This window comes from Simochromis diagramma, unplaced genomic scaffold (genome assembly GCF_900408965.1).
Source record: "Simochromis diagramma unplaced genomic scaffold, fSimDia1.1 OVJJ01000304.1, whole genome shotgun sequence".
Taxonomy (NCBI): domain Eukaryota; kingdom Metazoa; phylum Chordata; class Actinopteri; order Cichliformes; family Cichlidae; genus Simochromis; species Simochromis diagramma.
In genome coordinates this window covers 17,549,450-17,555,449 of record NW_024387030.1, presented here as the reverse complement: position 1 = coordinate 17,555,449, position 6,000 = coordinate 17,549,450, and positions in this window count along the sequence as shown.

Below are 6,000 nucleotides of genomic sequence, written 5' to 3'. Positions count from 1 at the left end.
TTCCTGTGATGTGGGGAGTTCAGCTGAGGTCAGTGCAGCGGGCCCAGCCTGGTTTTTGTCTCTCTTCACTTCCAGAATCAAGTGTATGGAATAGCAGAGCTTTTCTCATCCCTTTCCCTGCGTCGAGAGGATGTCGTCAGCCCACGCTGTATGTTTAGCAAAGAGCCACAGAAAGAAACAGAAAACCTTACGCAGTTCACCGAGCGTGACATGTTTAGCTTAAATTTCTTCTCGAGTTTGCTTATTTAGATTTTCTTCCCAAATGAGGCCAGCGCACCATTAATTACAGTCAGAGCACAAACAAAACAGCAGCTATGCATTTTTTAAATCGTGTTTATCTAGAGGTGCCGACCGGATAACCTCGTGAAAGGGAAGTGACGAGATACTGCACTGGGAGTGAATGCAGCTTTTCTTGTGAAAACAAAGTGTCTCTGAGCTTTGTCAGTGACCTTCATCAGAGAGAGAACAGACTTTGACACTCTCTTGTTGACCTGGCTTTAAAAGGTTCAGCTTTTGTTTTCCATAGATAAACTCTGAACAAAGCCTAATTGTGAGGTAACAAATTTAAAAAAAAAAAAAGGTAAGGCAAAGGAAGCAAGTAAAAAGTGCAGCAGCAGCCTGTTTGTTCATCCCCTCGCTGTCTAAATTATCTCTTCGCTAAACAACAGCAATAACGTAGTCTTTTCATTGTTAAGCTATACTTTGCTACAAAATGGGTAACATTAGCCGTTTATAGTCTATCCTCCAGTTTCCCAAGCCCATCAAATTAACATCTGGCCATTATCATGTGCTTGTACGTGGCCTGCTTCAAATACTAGCAAGCTTAGTAGACAGTTATGGCCTTATGGTAATATCTTGCTGAACAGAAATTATGGGTTGCCTTCTGCTTACCCGTGGAATGCTAACACACCTTTTGGACCACCAGCAGGTAAAGAAATGTGCCTGCTGACCCTATTTATGGCAGTAGATCTATTGCACAATATAGTGGGATGCTAACAAAGCCCATACATTAGGTATACCTGTTCAACTACCTATTATTGCAAACACAATGAATTTAGGCATGTAGACACTATCAAGAACGAGCAATTTTGTGAGAGATCATAATACAGCTTTGTTGCTTTTTTGGAAAATGTACATGTGTGTGTGCAAGCAAATTGCAGCTTCACTGTAAATGTAAATGAACTAAGTTCATGAGATGTGAGGTTTAGTCAGTGGTAAGGCCATGTGCTTAGTTTATGGCAGATTGCTTTGTTAAGTATTATAGTTTTAATCACAATTATGAGATGAAGCATGCAGGAAAAGTGTTACACTTTCAGATATGGAGCAGTCAATGGCAGGTTTGTGATTTCCCACAAAACTGCAAACACAGTAAGGCTTTCTTTGATGATGAGGTTATCCACTAATATGCAGAAATATGAAAAAAAAACCAAAAACATTTGAGAACGTACCCCTCTCCATTCAAAGTGTAACAAGACAAATCTGGAGCTGAAAAGCAAAGTGGACAGTTCTGACATTTTCTCCTTTCTCTGGATGAAAGCTGTGATGTTCACAACACAGGTAACTGTGTGCTTTGATAGATTTCGATTGAAAATGCAGCAAACTGGCAGGTGTTACAACTAATGGTTGTTCAAATACTGACAGGGGAAATGATTTACTTTTGAAGCAGATGAAAGATAAAATGACTGAAAAGAACCCGGCATTGGGAAATCAGCATTTATGTACTGTGTTATCCACCAGGAGGTGTTGTGTAAGTCAGTGCTAAAAATTAACCATGTTGTTGATGTTATAGCGAACACCTTAAGAGCAATGAATCACAGACAGTTTGTTGCACTACTGGCAGAGCACTTCAAGCCCAGATCACTGCTGGATTTTTATTCTTCTTTCAAAACGGAGGAACTTCCACATAAGTCCAGATGCAGATCCTCTCTCAGTGAGGATCACTTGTCCATCGTATTTCACTTTTCCACCTCAGACATCCTGAACCTGATTTTAATGCGTATGTTCAGGTCAAATACAGAGTTAAAAGTATTTGACGTTTTGCAAAAGACATGCACAATTTGTTCACATTTGTTTTTGGGAGTGTTGATTAAATAGTGATGAAATGCTGGTGTTTCTACCAGGCCCATTTCACAGTTTAATCGGAATCAGAATACTTTCTTAATCCCAGAGGAAATTATTATTATTAACTGGTTAATTGTAACACATACTCTTACCAGTACCAGTTTATAATGACATCAAATTATTATTGAGCAGAACCCTCCACAACATCTGCAGTTTCCTAATACGGCCCCTTGGGAAAAATGAGCTGTCAATCTCTGGTTTACAGAGAATAGTGTGAAAAAAGAAAATGTCCAGTTCTCTGGGACAAAATGCATTGCTGATGAAAGAGTTTAGAGGAGAATGACTAGACTGCATGGGGCTGATAGGAAGGCAACAGTAACTTAAATAGGAATTGCTACAACCAGGATGCAGAAGGGCATGGGCTGCAAGAGCAGAACACCACACTAATTGCTTCCCGTTGCAACAAACAGATTGTAGGGTTAGAATTTGATGTATGAACAATGCAGGCTGATAATGGTGTAGTGGATATGTTTTATGCACACTTTTAATCTTTTAGTTCAAACTAAGCATTGCTTAGCCTTCCTGTGTATTTTTGCTGAACACGTCCATCCCTACGGTGGCCCCTAGAGATAAAGCACGTACGAACTCCGAAGCACGTATAAACTGCAAAACACATGCAAACTCCAAAACACAACGGAAGTACTCCAGGACGGATGGTTTCCACAAACACATGGAGTTGGATACTAGCGGAAAACACCTGCAAGAACAACCAGACTCACATATATTCACATAATTTAAAAAAATGTTCATTTACCACACCAGATCCGGTCATTGGTACTTCCTGGTTTGTGTAGCCACTAGGTAAAAAAAAAGAAAAGCTGAAGACTGCTCCTAGTGTCCTGGAGCACTTCCGTTGTGTTTTGGAGTTTGTACGTGCTTTGGGAGTTTGTACGTGCTTTGTCTCTAGGGGCCACTGTACATCCCTTTCTGACCACAGTTTAGCAATCACCTTGTGACAGTTTCCAGCAGGATAATGTGCCGTCTGACAGAGCTCACATCATCATGGAACTGGCGTCATGGATGTGCAGCTGACATATCTGCAGCAACTGCACGACGCTATGTCATTAATATGGAGCAAAATCTCTGAGGAATGTTTGCAGCACCTTGTTGAATGTGTGCCATGAGAAATTGATTAAGGCAGTTTTGAAAGGAAAAGCGATCCAACCTAGTAGTATGTGCAGCCCATTGAACAGTCAGCCAGTACAATACTGAAGGTATTCAAAGTCATATTGGTGTGGTCAATAAATGGTTGCTCCAAAGACTTGCAAATAAGTTACACTATTTGGCAATCAAAAGGCACATTGAAATGCATCAGAGGAAAATGTTGAAGTGCGCTGTTGTGAAACAACGTGACCACAGAGTTTCAGTAATTAAGGATTATTAAATGCCTTGCTCAGGGGCACATCTGCTGCGCTAAATAATTTCAGCCATGTAACCAAAGTTGCTGTGGTAGGTCAGTTATACAAGCAGGGGTCAGTGTATTTGAGAGATGCCTCCCGCTCTTTGCAGCTGTCTCTGCTGGCAGCTGAGGCTACTGGGCCCTGGCAGTCACCAACACTGTCAGATCAAGTCAGTAACGATCTCCTGGAAGCTGTTCAACAACCCAAACCCATCAGTCAGGGAAACAAAGGCACGCCCACAGCATGGTCTGGCCCAGAATGCAGCCATTCATTGCGAGGGAGAACCCAGAGCACTGGCCAAGCCTTTCATGGACAGAGAAAAGGGTCTGTAACCAAACCATGCTCAGTTAAGACTCTGATTTGCCAGGGTAGATAAGGGGTAATCAATCATCCATGGCCAGTCCTTGTGCAAACAGTGTCAGGATGTGTCAGTCCAGCAAGAACTGGCCAAAGTCAGCTGATGACTTTCAGAGCAGGGTGCAAGTCCTGTCAAATGCTTTAACATAGATCTGATTTCTCACAAACAGGTCTGCTCAACAGTAACACCCTATTCCATTCCCCCTGAGTGAAAACCGGCTTAATACTAACTGGTATTAAGTACAGTAGGTAGACTGACTCGTATCTATGTTTGAACTGCAGTTTACAGTAGCTAAAACTATCCAGTGCTCTTCCCACCTCTGTGCAAACATCAGTGCAAACATGGAAACAGCTTTCATCAGCAGCTGTGGTGTGTGTTTTCTTGATCCAACAGCGCCACTGCAGGAAAGCGATGATGATGCACGTGTTTTTAAAAAGTTGGATTAATCCAGAACTTTGCCAGATAATTTTCATTTAAAAAATATTGTGTAATTCAAAAAAAGAGCGGTAATGACTTTGAACCAAATAAGCAGCATTTTGTGTTTCTTATGCACAGTTTGTTACTTACAGTTACATGGATGATCCTTTCTGGGATGCTTGAAGCTTTGAGTTGAATCTGAATAAAGAGGTTTTCATTGCATTAGCCTGATACACTGATGATATTGGTAATTTATGATATTGGTCGTATCCCTTAAACTTTCTTCATCATTTGTTTGGCACCTTTAACACAGTTTTAAGTAAAAAACATTTGTAGAAAATGACACACTGCTCTTTGATTAAATATAATGTATTTTTTCTTCTGCTCTAAGTCAGTGGGTTGGTGCTGACAGTAACCTCTCAGAGCTTAAATAATTCTGTTTGGATTTCTGGTTTTAGAGTTTTATTAATAGTTTATTTAGATTTGCTTCTAAGAGTTTTCAAAGGGGAATTAAACTATTGTGCAGCGCGGCGCATCCTGTGCATAAGTAACAAATGTCACATCAATTACACGTCTAATTAACTCCATGCAAAGTGCAGGCAATAGTCAATAGAAAAAGTAAATAAATATTTTCTTTTGTTTCCTTTCAGTCTGCCTCAGATTCACCCAGAGTGACTCTTTATGGTATGAGCTCAGGTCACCAAAGACAGTTCTTTATGACTCTTGCTGTATGTTTGGCTTTGTTTTCCCGCTATTGAGCCAGAGACCAATCAGAAGGCCTTTTAATAATATTGTTCAGTGGTTGAAAATCTAAATATCCAAGGTACAGGGTAAAAATATTTAATAAACTGCAGTGGAAAAGCAGCTGGAAATGCACAGGAGGATGTGTTGATGAGGCGTGTAGTTACATTTATAAGCATAAGTTACAGCGCAGGGTTTCAGAGGGGTGTGAGGTTACAATGTAACTACAGTAGATTTCCCACTGAAGCATATATCCCCACTCGCCATAACCCACCAATACCTAAGAACGCCTTCTGTTAGTGACTATGACAGAAGGTGATATTTGACGCTGGGAATAAGAACAGGCTGTGTTCAGATTACAGGCAAATAACAGATAGTTCTTTAAAATGATTTTTAACTCCATTTCGATGAAGTTTGCATATTTCTGATGTTTTTTCTCTCTCGGTTTTTTTAATTAATCAAAATTACTTAAATCACTTTAACAAAATCCACGTGCCTTTCAACTCTGCCATACAGTTAATACATGACCGTCTGTCTTTGTTTAATCAGTTACTTTGTTTGATTAGTCAGTGTCAATTTTCACCACTACTATCTATTTCTTCCTTACAAACAAAGTTACCTTATTTACAAGCCATACTGAGCCATAGTACCATCCACTGCATATAAACGGCAAACAAAACGGGAAAACGTTTGTGAACTAACCGCAGATCAAATTCCTGTGAGCAAAACAGACTTCTTATATAAAGAAGATTCTTACTTTCATGCCTGAAAGTTGAAAAAGGCCGCAGCAGTGTTTCACTATTTCTCCTCCTGTATTGACATGAGCATAATTTCCATCTCCACAGCCATGTAAAAGCAGTATGTTTTGAATGAGTCACCAGCAGTTGGTCACCTTTCAACTGTTGCCTGCTGGTGAAAATATCCACCATTTCTTTCTGTCGCATGGAGGAGATCTCAGAGGAG